Here is a 17,588-nt window from a genome sequence, read left to right on the forward strand (position 1 = left end):
ACATTCTCCACTTTTAATTCTACTACTCTCTTTGCGCGTGAAATGGAAAGTACACAATTGGGCACTAGCCCAAACATAACACAACTGAATACACGAGTGGGCATATATCTTCGAAGCTCTGGCCACTTTATCGGGGCAGCAAGCTCATTACAGTTGACACATAAAATGCTGGTGGACCTCGGCAGGCCAGGCAGAGTTTCCTCCAGCGTTTTGTCTGTGTTGCTGGAATTAGTAGCATCTGCAGATTTTCTTTTTTCGTGTCATTAAAATTGAGTTGGAGTAAAACTGAAAAGGAACCAGAAGAAATCCGTAAATACTTAATCCAGCGAAATAATGGTGATTTTCCTCTGAGGTTGGGTGGGACTACAAATAGAGTCCGCGGGATAAAGGGGAATGGTGAAAGGTTTAAGAGGAACAAGAGGGAAAACGTCCTCAATACAAGGGTCGTGAATGTCTAGAACGAGATAACAGCACATGCGCTGCATGTGAACTCGATTTCAACGTTTAAGAGAAGTTTGGCGAGGTTTATGGATGCTCGGGGTATAGAGGGCTAAGTTCCCGTCTGTGTTCTAATGACTTCCCCTTAAGGAAAAGAACCACCAATTTCTAAATCTTGCAGATGTTACAAGAGCTTCAGGATTGTAACCGCCAGGTTTAGTAACAGGAACTACCCCTCAGCCATCAGGATTTTGAACAACGAATTTGAGAGATTTTGAACCTCACACAAGTTCACTTACCCCATCTTTGAAATGTTCCCAGAACAAATGGATTCATTTTCAAGGAATCTTTATCTCATACTCTCGAAATTTATCGCTTATTTATTTACATTATCGAATCTTCCTTTTGCATTTGCACAGTTCATTGTATTCTGTACTCTGGTCTGGTGACCGGCCGTTCACTGATCCTGTTACAGTTACTCTTCTAGAGATTTGTTGAGTATGCCCACAAGAAAATGAATCTCGGGTTTTATGCGTTGACATATCTGTACTTCCATAACAGCATTAACTTTCTACTTTGAATGCAAGGATATTGTTGCAAAACCCCCATATGTACGTAGCCTTGTGGCTAAATGAAGTTATATTAACAGAGGTGCTGTCATCGTCGAATTTATGGATGGCGTCTAGCCTGCCTTTATTTATACAGATATGAATGTGGAGAGATATTCATGGTTTAAACACAATACACCTCCTTGTTCAACAGCGAGACGAACGGTTCCTGCGTATCTGCAATATCTGTGGTCTCTGTGTCAGGAAGTGAAGGGTCCAGTTGCAGAAAGTGATTCAGAAGCCCAGATTTTGAAGGATGTTGATTGATACTGAGGGGTGATTAGTGTTTATAGCTGACTTCTGTTTGATGAATAGCAGCCTGGCGTATGTTTTGCTGCTTTTTAATATTCTCGAGACCAGAGCGGAGTTACACTGGGATCGTCTTCTCGGCAGACGGGTTGTGGCAGTGTCGAAATTGCATCTGATCCGGGTATTGCTCACAGAGCAGTTAGTACTATCCAGGAACAAACTGTTAAAACACTTCATTGAAGATGCGCATGGGCGATAGTCATTCAGAAATCTCACCCTGTTACCCTTAGGCACGAGTATGATTGCTACGGTTTTGAAAGAGCTAGAATCCTCAGAACACCGCGATCAGACTGAAGCTGTAGCTGATCAGTTGGTTAGCTGGTGTCTGCAGTGCTGAATGAGTTTACCCATCTTGAAGGACGGACTGACATCGGTCTCCGAGCCAGTGATCACAGGGATGTCTGATTCTGTCCGCATTCTACAAGTGTAGATGCTGTCCGGATTCTCCCTTTCAGTGCGAGCATAAAAGGCGGTGCGATCATTCGGAGATTTGCATAAATGATATTTATGCTTTCCGATCTCGCTACAAAGAGCATCATCATCGAACCAAGGATGAATTGTTTTTGTGTCTTATTAGAGAATATCATAGACTCATATATCACTTATATTTCACCACATACCGTCCATTTGGTTCTCAATTGCTAAATCAGATAGGTGTCTGTTAACCGCCTTCTCAATAATCATTTTTGCGACGTTCTCATCAGATAGCAATAACCTCCCGTAAAAGTAATTATTTGTTTATTGTCTGCTGTCATGATGAATGTTTAATTTACATGCCCTCCATCTGCACATTTCTGCTTGTAAATTCTCCCCGAATTTGAAATCAGGCAGTCAAGTACTCCAACCTGTCGCAATACTTCGTCACTACTGAATTAATTGGATAAACATCACCGAGGATCTCACATGATCTGTACATACTGGCTGTGGCACTGAAAAAGGCACAACAGCACCACTTTCACTTTAGTCAGTTGAAAAACTCTGATGTGGGCCCCCAAATCCTAAGAACTTTCTACGGGGCACAATTGAGAGTATCCTGACTGGCAGCATCACTGCCTGCTATGGGAACTGTAGTTCCCGCAATCAGAGGACAGCTACAAAGACAAGTGTGTAAGAAGGGCCCGAAAGTTCTTTGGAGACCCGAACACAAACTTTTCCAGCTTCTACCATCCGGGAAACGGTATAGAACCAGGAAAGCCAGGACCAACTGTATCTACTTCTAAGCACCTTAAAAGTGTGTCCTCTCATATTAGCCATTTCAACCCTGGGAAAAAGCCTCTGACTATCCACATGATCAATGCCTCTCATCATCTTATACACCTCTATCAGGTCACCTCTCATCCTCCGTCGCTCCAAGAAGAAGAAGCCAAGTACACTCAACCTATTCTCATAAGGCATGCACCCAATCCAGGCAACATCCTTGTAAATCTCCTCTGCACCATGTCTATGGATTCCACATTCTTCCTATAGTGAGGCGACCAGATCTGAGCACAGTACTCCAAGTGGGGTCTGCCCAGGGCCCTATATAGCTGCAACATTACCTCTCGGCTCCTAAATTCAATCCCACGATTGAAGGCCTTCTTAACAACAGAGCCAACATGTGCAGCAACTTTGAGTGTCCTATGGACTCAGACCCCAAGATCCCTCTGATGTTCCACACTGCTAAGAATCTTACCAGTAATACTATATTTTGACATCATATTTGAACTCCATCTGACACTTCTCAGCCCAGCTTTGCATCCTATCAATGTCCCGCTGTAACCTCTGACAGCCCACCAAACTATCCACAACACCGCTAATCTTTATGTCATCAGCAAATTTACTAACTCATCCCTCCACTTCTTCATCCAGGTCATTTATAAGACTCACCAAGCATAAGAGTCCCAAAACAGATCCCTGAGGCGCACCACTGATGTCCAACATCCATGCAGAATATGACCTGTCGACAACGACTCTTTGCCTTCTGTGGGCAAGCCAGTTCTGGATCCACAAAACAATGTCCCCTTGGATCCCATGCCTCCTTACTTTCTCAGTAAGCCTTGCATGAGGTACCTTATCAAATGCCTTGCTGAAGTCCATATACACTACATCTACTACTCTTCATTCATCAATGTGTTTAGTTACATCCTCAAAAAGTGAATCAGGCTGGTAAGGCACGACCTGCTCTGGACAAATCTATGCTGACTACTCCTAATCAAACCTCTCCAAATGTTCATAAATCCTGCCTCTCAGGATTTTCTCCAACAACTTACCGACCACTGAGGTAAGACTCACTGGTCTGTAATTTCTTGGGTTATGTCAACTCCCTTTTTTGAATAAAGAAACAACATCTGCAACCTTTTAATCATCCGGAACCTCTCCCGCCCCATCGATGATGCAAAGATCATCGCCAGAGGCTCAGCATCTCCTCTCTCGCCTCCCAGAGTAGCCTGGGGTACATTTCGTCCGGTCCCGGCGACTTATCCAAATTGATGCTTTCCAAAAGCTCCAGCACATCCTCTTTCTTTATATCTGCATGCTCAAGCTTTCCAGCGTGCTACAAGTGATCACAACAATGAGTAAGATCCTTTTTCATAGTGAATACTGAAGTAAAGTATTCATTAAGTACCTCTGCTATTTCCTCCGGTTCCATACACACTTTCCCACTGTCACACTTGATATGTCCTACTCTTTCCCCTCTTATCCACTTGCTTTTCACATACTTGTAGAATGCCTTGGGGTTTTCCTTAATTCTGCAAGTCAAGGCGTTCAAATGGCCCCTTCTGGCTCTCTATATTTCGTTTTTAGGCTCCTTCCTAATGGTCTTATAATCTTCTAGATCTCTAACATTACCAAGCTCTCTGAACGTTTTGTAAGCCTTTCTTTTCTTCTTGACTGGATTTATTACATGCTTTGCACACCACGGTTCTTGTAATCTACCATAACTTCCCTGTCTCATTGGAGCGTACCTGTACAGGACTCTAATCAAATATACCCTGAATATTTGCCACACTTCTTCTGTACTTTTTCCTGAGAACATCTGTTTCCAATTTAAGCTTCCAATTTCCTGCCTGATAGCCTCATAATTCACCTTAGTCCAATTAAACGCTTTTCTAACTTTTCTGTGCCTATCTCTCTCCAATGCTTTTGTAGAGGAGATAGAATTATGATCACTATCTCCAAAGTGCTCTCCCACTGAGAGATCTGACACCAGACCAGGTTCATTTCCCAAAACCAAATCAAATACAGCCTCTCCCCTTGTAGGCCTATCTACATACTGTGTCAAGAAACCTTCCTGAACACACCTAACAAATTCCACCCCACCTAAACTCGCTCTAGGGAGATGCCGATCGATGTATGGGAAATTAAAATCTCCCATCACGACAACTATGATATTATTACACCTTTCCAGGATCTGTTTCCCTATCTGCTCCTCGATCTCCTTGTTACTATTGGGCGCCCTATAAAAAAACACCCAGCAAAGTTTTTGACCCTTTCCTGCTTCTAACCTCCACCCACAGAGACTCCGTAGACAATCCCTCCATGGCGTCAACCTTTTCTGCAGCCGTGACGTTATCTCTGATCAGCATTGCCACGCCTCTACCTCTTCTGCCTCCCTCCCTATCCTTTCTGAAACATCTAAAACAGGCAATTGAAGTAACCAATCCTGTCCTTGAGCTATCCAAGTCTCTGTAATGGCCACCACATCATATCACCAAGTACTGATCCATGCTCTAAGCTATTGCACTTGGTTCACAACACTCATTGCGTTAAAATAAGCACATCTCAAGCCTTCGGTCTGAGCGTGTCCCTTCTCTATCACTTGCCTATCCTTCCTCTCACATTGTCCACAGCTTCCTCTATTTTTGAGATAACCTTCACTTCCCCAGTCTCTTCAGTTCGGTTCCCAACCCCCCAACAATTCTACTGCCTTCCTCTTCCTGGACCCCCAACATCCGACACCAAAGACAGAAAACTTACACACATACTTCCTACTTTGTCTCGTTACCACCTAAGACCGTTGAGCCAAAGCCTACCATTCTGCTGCCTCTCACTCCGCTGCCCGTTGGATATGGCTGCCTTCTTTTTAAACCTTTGGTGCAGTACTGGCTGACGTCACGCGCCTGCGCAGTCTCTCCTCTATTTAACCCGAGTAGTAAAATCTCCCTTCGCTACTAAAAATCAGCAGTTCACTGGCAGCCTTCTTGCTCCGAATAATCCAAACTTCCAGAAATGAAAATCGTATAGAGCATCTCATATCTTCTCAGAATGATCTTCAGCCTCAGGATTGCAGGTGACACCAGTTTTCAACAATAGTCCGTCAGAAACCCTTTGACAGTTGTGACGTCAATGCCAATCTCTTCAGACAAACGGTTTTATCCACCGAATTTAACGAGATTGTCGAATAACCCAGCGCATAAAGACCAGGAAAAGCTTTGGAATTGCTTAACGTCATTGAACCACAAAAACAAAGAAACACCTCAAATTAAGTCAGAGCTTTAATCACATAAATGTCTTCAAATCTTTCAGCTTCGCCCGGAAATGAACTATTGCAACAGAGTGCAAAAAGAAATCTCAGGATGACAGAAAACTGCAAAGCAGTTTTGCAAACTAGGCACGTTAATCTAGTCCAAGTTACACAATGCAAAATAAAATAACGCCAAGTCTCAGATTCAGGAATACTTAAATGGTTTTCTTTCGTCAGGATATCGACGCATCTACCATCCTCGAAATACTCTTAATATTTCAAAGCGCTCTGTAGTCTCGAATTATCCCATGAGTTTACACCAATGAACTACTTCAAAATATCAGACCAAAAGAAATTAAAGAAACGTAGCTACTCAGCTACTGAGGTCTCGTCCACTTATAATACGGGTGGAAGTGGGAAACAGGAAAGGAACAATCTCTTATTGGTCGTGTTCTATAACCTCCCCATGGGAACAAAGACATTGAGAAGCTCGTCGTGAGGAAGAATTTGGAATGGAATGTAACCCTCACCGGGCTCGTATGGAAATGACTCAGGAGCCGGCTCTGCTAACAGCCACGAGACTTCGTGGTAAGAAGCCCACCTTTCATGAACAAAATACCTGTAGGGTCGGTATGATTTGGGAATCAGCCAGACAGGAATGCCGTGATGTTCCGTCTAATGAAACCTCGACTTGAGTGAATGCTGTGTAAATACTGCCCATACGCCATTGTCGGTCGGCAAGAATGAACAGCCTACATCGCATAAAGTTATAAAGAAAGTATATTTACACATATTCAGCTTCATCGTACATTTAGGAGGGGAAATAAAAGGAAAAGGGGACCGATTACTGTTAACTCAATCCAAATGTGCATCTCATCTTGAAGTTGCCCCTTTTTTACTCACGCTCTGGATTCACCGTCTGCCTGAACGCAAACTGCAGCTTCCGAACGTTGCTCAAAATCCACCTCGAATAAACGTGCGCTCTCTTGGGACGTGCGGCCTTCAGTCTTGGAGCCATTCGTCTGCATAAAACACTTCGTGCAAGTGGGTTACTCCTTCTCACGGCACCTTCAGCCACCTTCCCTCCTCCCGTCCTGTCCGCAGTTCCCACCAAAAGATCCCGCGAAAATCCTGTCCGTCACGAAATCTCACTCCGCCCAGTTCTCTCTAGATCCTTTCCCCAATGCCACCATTCTAATTAGCTGACGCAGCTTTTCTAAATTGAACATCATAGCTCCTTATCTTTTCTCTGGTTCAGAAGCTGTATGTTGTTTTGACTTTCATTAGTCGGGAGACTGAGATCAAGAGCAACGAGGGAATGCTGCAAAGTTATAAAATTACAGTTAGGCGGCACTTGGAGTATTGCTCAGACCTGACCGTCTCATTATAAGAACAGCGTCGAAGGTTTAGAAAGGGTGCAGTGGAGGTATACATTAGTGGGAGGGGAGATAATGAGAAGTTCTGAGGGATGGGATTGCTGATCGCCTGGAAAAGCATGGACTGATCAGAAATAACCAATAGGACTTTGTCAGATTCAAGATTTTCCCTGCACAATCAAATAGATCATTTGGAGAAGGCAATAAAGAATTGATCATGGCACTGCATTCTGCACCAAAGCAGTGTGATCCATCTTGCATGTTGTGTAAAATCATTGCTTCAAAAGAAGAGGCAGTGGATCCAGGTTTTCCTGATTGGATGCCGGTAATCAGTGATACTACGTACAGACTTAATCATTTGAAATGATTTGAATATGGATGTAAGGGATCACATCAGTAAATTCTCAGCTATCATGAAGGATGTTGGAGTTGTTGATTGTGGCTTGGAGGATGCTCCTGAGTTACAGCCTCATTGTTGGAGAAATGGAATGAGAAATGGGTGACAGGATTTATTCATTACGAAGATGACACTTTGCATTTTGGAATATTGCAGAGGCGAGAGAAGATATTTTTAATAGTAAGGTTTTAGGAAATTGTCGGAAAGATGAGGACAATGTGTGCAAGTACAAAGGTTCTTCGATGTGGTTGCTCAGGTAGACACATTGTTAAAGTAGCCAATCGGTTGTTAGATATTAGAACAAAATGGTTGTGCACTAAACTTATCAATGTAATGTTCTAGTTACGATTTCTACTGTAATGTGTAGATATTTCATTTTCGCAGTTTTCTGCAAAAGCATAGTGCTGGAGCCGATGCAGACCATAATTTTAGAATCAGAATAAGGCTATTCGCCCCAACGAGTCTGTTCTGCTATTCAACCATGACCGACGTTGGTTCAACCCCCTTCTGCCGACATTTAACTGGATTATTGCCTGGACGGAGCTTTTTAGGTATAAAGAGAGCCAAGGTAGGATTTGTTTGTTTTTCTTGGAGTGAAGAAGGGCAACATGGCCATAAATGTGTTAGGAGGATCTGGCCTTCTAACCTTCTAGCTGGCCCTGGGCCGCACTTCTATAACTTCACAACCTCGAGTTAAAATACACTTACTGTGTTACATCTCTTCTCATTTGATTCCACGTTTTGCTGAACGGGGTGTCGGGGTGCATACCTGTAATATATAACATACACCATATAGATACAAAAACAGATACACTCACGTCATATATACGTTTTTGCCATGACCAATACGCCAGTAACACACATGAACACATTCATAGAAAGAATAACATTTAAGTTTATTAAATTTAATGCATAGAAGTTTATTTGTGTTACGTTTGATGTTCGTGGAGCACTCATAGCCAACATGGTGCATTTGTTTGTGATTTGGCGGTTCCGGGTTCATTTCGGCAAAGCCATGGTGTTGACCCGGGCTGATATTAGTCGTGTGGGACAGAAACTACACATGCGCAGTGTGCAGCAGGGACATGGCATGGACAATTAGGGGTCGGGAGGGGGACGAATGGTTAAAATGTACTTAACATGACAAATAAATACAACAGACATTATGGTTAGACATTAGTTTTTGTAAATGCAATATGCAGTAGATAATAATTTTCTTGTGTATTAATTGATTCCTGCCTCCGTGGTATACGCAAGTGACCTCAATATTCCAAGTGAATGTCTATGAAATTTAAGTATATACACTGTATGCCTCCATAAACAATCCACAGATTCAGTTTCCTGCGGGGATGCTCAAAATATAAGACCATAATACCACAAGATCTAGGAGCAGATGTAGGCCATTCGGCCCAGGGACTCTGCTCTGCCATTCAATCATGGGCTGATCCAATTCTTCCATTCATCCCCAATACCTTGTTTTCACCCCATATCCTTTGATGTCCTGGCTAATCAAGAACCTATCTATCTCTCCCTTAAGTACATTCAATGACTTGGCTTCCATAGCCGCACGTGGCAACAAATTCCACAGATTCACCATGCTCTGTCTAAAGTAATTTCTCCGCATCTCAGTTCCGAAAGAACGTCCTTCAATCCTGAAGTCGTGCCCTCACGCCTTCTCAGTCACTCCCACTGTCTGCACTACTAACCTAAGACAACCAGTCCCAATCACGCCCATGGTCCACTTTTCCAGTCGGTCCTGTCCCTTCAATTCAATCCCAATGTCCAAATATGCAGAATATATCAATAACCATACAAAGGTCAATGGAAGTCGGCACCAACAAGATATTCAATCAGTGTGCAAAAGATAAGAAACTACAAATACAAATGAGAGAATTAAAATAGCTAATAAATAAGCAAGAAATGTTGATAACAGGAGATCAAGAGTCCTTAAAAATGAATCTATAGATTTTAGGAGCTTTGCATTGATGGGTCAAGTGAAGTTGAGTGAATTTATCACCTTTTGTTCCAGAACTCATGGCTGAAGGATAATAAATTTCTGAACCAAGTAGTGTGAATTACTCGGCTCCTGTACATCCTTCCTGATGGCAGCAGCAAGATCTCATGGTCTGTAAGGTGGTGATCCCCGATAATAGGACCTGTTTCCCTGTAACGCTCTACGTAGATGAGTTCAATGGCGGGGTGGGCTTTACCCATGATGGACTGAGTCGTATCCACTAGATTTTGTACTATTTTACTTTCCAGCGCATTGGTGTTTCCGTACCAGGCTGTGAGGCAGGGAATCATTGCTTATTGATTGCCTATTGATCAATGAAACTAAAAGACCAAAAGTCGTCCGCAGTACCCTGCATGTGTGGTTGGAGATAAGCGCCAGTTGCAGTGGGTGCTTATCATTGTGATTCAGGTTGAGTAAGCAGTTTATCGTCGTTTGATCTGTGTAAATGATATATTGTGTTTCTGTGTAAATATCTAATTATCATATTTATTGTACAATTGTTTTACTCAAGGGAACATATATTTTCACATTTGGGAACTTTGTGTGAAAAGCTGGGAGTATTTACAAAATCACCTCAACCGACTACTGCGGTGGAGCCACGTCAAACGACGTAGAATCCATACAACGTTTTTACGTCACGCATTCCAAACATTTACACTCCCAGTGGGACTCACTCCCTCCCACTCACTCCCAGCGACTGCACTCCTACTGGGACATCGCCCTTCTAACTACCACCATTCCATCTGAATGCGACAGGAGTTACTCTTTGTCCCTTTTAATGATGAACGTCTCCTGTCAGCGGATTTTACACATAGTTGAAATGGGGGAAGTTCTCTGAGGCAAGGGCAAGGACTACAGAGATAGAGAGGGGTGTAATACCCTGGAAAAGGTTTCACTACTAATGTAATGGTCTTTTTGTAGCAGCAGTGTTTAGGTTATGGTGGAAGGTAACAGGTGCTTTGGAACGTGAGCCGTCCGATGAGGGGAGTGTTTTTCCTTGCTGTGTGCCTGACGCACCGAGGTGATCAGGGTCTTTTGTTCGATGAAAGATGGAGAAAGAAGACGCCAGAAAGAAGTCGTAGACACCAGAAAGGAGTGGACTTGGAGTAGGGCCGGGAGAAATCGATGAAGGACCAGCGGGAGGGAAATTGTCAGCTCCAATTTGTGCACATTAGAGAGTTTCATTAAAATGGGCCATTTCCTTTCTATTTTTTCTTTACCAAACCTTTAGTCAAATTAATAATTATAAAGCTGAATCGTTTAATTACATATGGCTTACGGCCTGATATTTCGCGGTGCTGTTTTGTAACAGGGGAACATATCAAGCAGCATCCACAAAAACACGGAGTTTTGCACCTGAAATTTCACACAGTTGGCGGGGCCAGAGATTGTCTTCCCTAGACTAACGCCGCCGACCGAACCTGAGAGTTTCTGGGGGATATACAGACAAGGGTAAACGGGAATGCAAAGTTAGGGAGGGAAGTTTTAGTGAGAGAGAGGCATAGAAGACGGAAGGGTTTACAGAGACTGGGGACTGTGAGGAAGGTGGGGTGTCAAACAGACTGGGAAGGGTGTAGCGGAGGGAGAAATGCAGAGGGTGGTGGAGGGGGAGGCTGGGTTAGTCACAGAGACGGGGAAGTGTAGGAATGAATTGAGCCCATAAAGATAGAGAGCATTTATGGAGGGGGAGGAAATCACAGACATTGTGAAGGAAAGGATTATAGAGATGGGAATGGTAGGTGTGAGGTCATTTAGACGAGAGGTGATATAGGGAATAGAGAGGATCACGGAGACTTGGAGGGTTGGAGTGGGGGAGAGAATTGTGAAGGTCAGAGGGAGGGATGCAGAGGAAGGAGAGGTTCATGAGGACAGCGAAGGGCTCAGGTTATGGAGAGTATCAGAGACAGGGAGGGCGAGGCTGAACACCTTGGGCTCCTTATCTAATAGTCTTTCTGAATTGGATAGGTTTAAGTGGAGGTTCACAAAGATGTTTCCAGAAATGAATGGTTTATCCTCTGGGGGACGTTTGATGGCTCTTGGCTTTTACTTGCTGGCATTTGGAAGGATCAGGGGGTATCTCACTGAAATATTTTGAACGTTGAAAGGCCGAGATAGAATAGATATCAAATGGCTGTTTCCCATGGAGGGGAAGTCAAGGACAAGAGGGCACAACTTTGGGGCAGAGGGGTGTACACTTAAAACAGAGACGCAAAGAAATTTCTTCAGCCAGAGGGTGGTGAGTTTGAGAAATGTGTAGAGCTCAGGTCACGGGGTGTATTTAAGGTGGAGATTCATAGGTTTTTGATTGGTCACAACATCGAAGGTTATGGGAAGAAGCACAGGGAATGGGGCTGAGGGAGGGAAAAAGGATCAGCCATGATTGAAAGGCGGACCAAATGGCCTAATGCTGCTACCATGTCTTATGGTTGAAGCCAATGTATTCCAGAGGCGTCTCTGGGTTTCACGCAGATTGGTAAGGGTGACCACAACATCTGGAACAGAGCGACGTGATGGGATCAGTGGGGAAGATGGTGTCTGAGATCCAATTAGTCTACCTTCAACCCAAACCCCCCCTCCATTTTCCCCACATTGTTCTTCTCCTCTCCTTTCCCCCTCTCTCACTCCTGTTCACTCTACCCTCTGCCTTCTATGGGCAAGCTAATTCTGAATCCAAATAGCCTATTTGCCATGGACCCATGCATCTTTATCTTCTGGATGAGCCGCCTCTGATTGACCCTGTCAATCACCACATATCCACAGTTCTGCCTTCACCAATCACCCTCGCCACCTCACTAGAAAACACAATCGAATTAGTTAGTCACGACTTGTCCCACACAGAAACATTCGTCCATGGTTTTATGCATCGTCATAAATCCTATCCGTCGGATTTTTCTCCAACAAATTCCCTACCAATATAATGAAAGTCGAGGACCTATTGTTTCCCACGTTTATCCATGGTTCTATTCTTGAATAATGGAGCAACATTAGCTACTCGCTAGTTCACTGATCCCTCCACCACCTTGTTCATGTTGATTTGTCAGCTCCTATGGCGTCATCAACTCTACGAGTCAACTGTGAGATTTGCTGAGAAGGCAACATAGTAGACAGAATTTAGTTGCCATCATAGGGGTTCAACCTGTATCTGACTACATATGTCGAAATTCAGCACAACTATCTTATTTGGGATGTGCACCTTCCCTGAACCATTTCGCAATCTTTTCCTCTTCAGGCAGTTGATGAAAAAAACATCTGTATCATTTCATACTCACTGCCTTTACTACCGCACTACTTTTTATGTATTTTTATTTCTACACTATTTATCTAATTTAACCATTAAATATATATAGTTATTGTAATTGACAGTTTTTTCCTCTATTATTACCTATTGCATTGGACTGCTGCTGCAAAGACAACAAATTTCATGCCAAATGCCGGTGATACTAAACCTGGTTCTGATTCAGATTCAAACCTTCCATGTCCACTTCCCTGGTCTTTATTGGGACAAGTCGTGACATGGCAGTTAAACCTATTTATTTGATGTTGTCATCCTAACCTGAGTCGCCAGGACTCACTGAGAGACAATGTTATGTCCATCCAGTAATTGCATGGAGTTTGGATGGTGGCGCTATCTTGGAGGACTGTCCCATATCGGGGTGTTTCCCAAGGAGGAGCGTCACTGGCAGCACCGCCGCTAGAGGTCCCTGCTCAGTTTTCTGCTGCTGCTTCACTTTATCTTGAATCTCCATGAAATGTACTTTAATTCAATTAAACTTAATACATAGTTTTCTTTTTCACTCGGGTCACTTCAGTTAACGCGAAGACTTGGTCTTTGGACAGTTTACTGTCTCCATCATACTGTTTTTGTATTTTATCAGTTTTGTTTTTCCACTTATTCAGTTAACTTTTCCATTTGCTCTGTTAACTTGCGTATTCAATTTTCCAACTCAATGTGTATTTGTTACTTCAACTGCAATAAGATCGCTGACGGCTAATGTCCATCGAGATTTCATCTTTCCGTCAGGCAAACCCTGAATTTTACCCCTTGTCATTTTAATATGGTCCAGCTGTCACATTTCATTCGACTCAATGTTGATAGTATATTTCATCCGGATTTCTTTATTTTTCCTTGTGAAACTTAAATACTTTGTTCAGGTATGAACTCAAACCTTATTCAGCCGTTCCCACGTGACAAATGGAGATCCGGCTCCCCCGTTTTTTCTGCAGTGTACCCTCTACTGCTAAGGATGAATCCACACTCATGTCGGAGGAGCAACACTTCGATATTTTGTCTGGGTAGCCTTCAACCTGATGGCATGAGCATCGATTTCTCAAGATTCCATTAATTGCCGCCTCCTCTTCTCCTTCTCCACTCCCCATTCTTGTTTCCCTCTCGCACCTTCTTTTCCAACTTGCATATTATCATCCGATTCCAACCTTCTGCAGTCCTTTATCTCTTTCAGAAAACACCTCCCCAGCTCTTCTTGACTACATCCACTTCCCCTCCCCCTTCCAGTTTCACCTTTCACCTTCTCCCACCTGCTTATTCTAATGTTTCCCCTCCTTTGGAGTCCCGAAGAATGATTTCGGCCCATAACTCTTTTCTGTAGATGCTGAGTTCCGCCGGCATTTTGTCTGTGCTGCTTTGGATCTCCAACATCTGCAAATTTTCTCGTGTTTCTCCTGTTTTGAAGATTCCTTTAACTTTGCCCTACGTGACATAGTAAACACCCCAACAGTCTTCCCTTCAACACACATTTCTTGAGTATACACAGGAGCTGCAGCATTACAGTAAGCAAAATCACTGTACATGTGTTTCTAAAAGGCAACACCCTCTCGACTCGTCTACGTCTCCCACTTGCATGGGCATAAAATATTTGTTTAATTATTCTGTCATTTTATTATTCCCTTGCTTTAGCCCAGTTATTTCCCCCCCCCCCTTTGACAGATGAAGAAACAGACGGGGTGGGGAGGTGGAGGGAGTGGAGTTGTAGGGAAGGGCCGGTGTGAGAGGACCAGACCGGAGGAAGGGTATCTCGCCAATAAACCTTCTTCCTAGGACCCTTTCACCCGCGAACACGGCAAACCGAAGGGTCCGCGCCAGCTCAATGGCGTCGCGTCACAGTCTGGTCAGTGGCTGCTATCAGTCGTTCCAATCAGGGAGTGTGGTATTCTAGCAGCCAATTAGTGAACGCGGCAGCCAGGCGACGGACATTCGGATATGTGGTAATAACCATGTCCAGTTGAATTGTTCCACAACTACTTCGGCCAATCCTAGAGCGTGGGTCCATGGGCTGTCCAATCAGACCACAGCACCCCACGAGCTAACTTTTGCTGCCACGTTTCTAAGATCCAAAATAGGGATGGGGAGTGAAGTGTTGAGGGCACAGTAGGGAGGGAAAGGGGGAAGAAAGGTGGAAGCAATGGAAGAGGGTGAGAGAAGGAAGACAACACGCAAATGGGTGCTCCTGTGGGTCAATATCTGTCTTCAGTCTCTACTCCCCAAACCCAAAGTCACCTGGTAATCTTTGCTGCCTCTGCCTCTGAGGGAAGGAGGTGGGAGGCAGAGGGTGCCATATGGGTGTTAGTCATTGAAAGAATGGGATGTATGAAGCCTCAAAGATCCAGCCCTCTCTAACACTGTCCAATGTCACTGGACATCACACAGCATCCTGGTCAACCTCACCAACAACCCATGCCCTGCACCTGGGCCAAACACTTCCTCAGTTATCCAACTCCCCATGCCTCCCTCCCTAGTTCATTCCCATAAGCTACCTTCCTACGTTATCATTTCGAACCAGTCTATCCCTTCCTCATTCCCCGGAGTCTCCCCACTGACTCCAAACACCCCATCCCCCATTCTGCTATTGACCACTCCCTCAATCATCACCTCTTTCTCTACTCTTTTTCCTTCCAAACTTTCCTCCCCGTCCTTTACCCCTGCACTATCTGCAAAACCCCTCCCCTTGCCCCTATACCCACCACTTTGTCCAACTTACTCCTTTCCCTCATCCCTATTCTTTCCACCACACGTGCTTCCTCCCCCTTCACTAACCACACTCCACCGTTCCCTTCCCACACTCCACTGTTCCCGTTCCACACTCCACCATTCCCATTCCACAGTCCACCATTCCCTTTCCACACTCGACAGTTCCTTTTTCCATTCTTCCTCGTCCCTCTGGCCTGTCCCAATCTCATTTCTACCTGTTTTACTCCTCCATTCTTTCACTCGTCCACCAACCCTCCCCTTTCAATTCTGTGCTGCCCTTAACTCCACCCCATGTTTCTACCACACCACACACACACACCTTCCCTACCACACTCCTTCAAAACCTCAACCATCTCTCCCTGCTCATCCCAACCTCTTTATCCATTACACAACCTCTCTTCCATTTCCCTCTTTCAAACTTCTGTTCCCCCTCCCCTAACCCCAAGCCCCTCCCTTTCATCCATTATCCCCTATCATTCCCCACCACATCACCTGTCCACCCACGATAGTGTAACAGTTGTTGCAAAGCTTGGAGCATCACAGTTCAGTGGTCAAATCCAGTGTTCTCCCCATGGATCCCACCCATCTCTCTGTAATCCCCTCCGACCCCTGTACCCATCTATCTCTCAGTAATAGCCTATGGCCCCTATATCTGTCCTATCTCTATGAAACCCCTTCTGGCCCCTATGCTTATCCATCTCTCTGGAAACCCTCCAGACCCTACACCCATCCATCTTTCTGTTACACCTTCTGGCCCAAAAACATCTCCATCTCTCTGTAACTCCCTCCAGCCCCAATATTCATTCATTTCTCAGTAACTCCCCTTTTGGTGCAGACAGCAACCTATCTCTCGGTAAACCCCTAGAGTCCATCCACCCATCCATCTCTCTGTAAACCCCTACAGTCCTTCCACCCATCCATCTCTCTGTAAACCCTTACAGTCCTTCCACCCATCCATCGCTCCGTAAACCCCTCCAGTCCTTCCACCTATCCATCTCTCTGTAACACATTCTGGCCCCTGCACCCATCCACATCTTAGTAAACCTGCTGCAGCCCAACAACATCCAACAGAATGGTTTTGGGTAAAAACTGTATAAGAATTTATTATAAAGTACACATACTGAAGCAGTAAATATAAAACAATTGTACAAGCTGGAGATCTCCAGCAAAATCAGGAAATGCTGGAAGCCCGAGACAGGTCAGGCAACATCAGTGAAGAGAGACATGTGTGACCAGAAACACTAACTCTCCACAGATGTTGTTCAAGCCAGTAAATCTGACAATGCACAGCTTAAAATGTGCCCTCTGACCAATACCCCATCACCAGGCTGTCTGGCTGAAAGACTGAGCGTGATTTCACTGGTGAAGCCTTCACCAGTTCATATTGGCTGGGAGTGCACAATATTAACAATAAACCATTTGCAGTGTGTGGCCGTCCACAGACCCAGAATCTTGAGAGAGGCTTCACTGGACCCTTCACTACATCCGACATCCTGGGTTTTGCACAGGTTCCACCCTCAGCTCCAACCTCTGGGACTTTCCTTCAGGATGGCAATGAGAATTGGGAGGGATGTCCCGGGAGGAATTGTGGGATGGGAACAGGAAGTTACAGTGTGGGGGCCGATGTACATTGTGAACCTCAGTGTGACTGATCAGCTGGGGCTGACAAGTTTATCGAAGGGAAAACAGCTAACTGAAGGTGTTATATTTGAATGCACGCTGCATGCAAAATAAGATAGACGGTCTTGTAGCACAGTTAGAGATTGACAGGTATGATGTTGCGGGCATCACTGAGTCATGGGAAAGAAAATTATTGTTGAGAGCTTAATATCCATTAATACACATTGTATTGAAATGATAGGCAGGTAGGCAGAGGGTGTAGCAAGTCCCTGTTGATAAAATTAAATCATATCCTTGGAAAGAGGTGACATAGGATTGGAAGATCATTGGATAATTAGAAGGAGATATAAAGCAGGAATACAGGGAACATTTCTGATTGGCTGCTGCTGACAAGTT

This window comes from Hypanus sabinus, chromosome 25 (genome assembly GCF_030144855.1).
Source record: "Hypanus sabinus isolate sHypSab1 chromosome 25, sHypSab1.hap1, whole genome shotgun sequence".
NCBI lineage: Eukaryota > Metazoa > Chordata > Chondrichthyes > Myliobatiformes > Dasyatidae > Hypanus > Hypanus sabinus.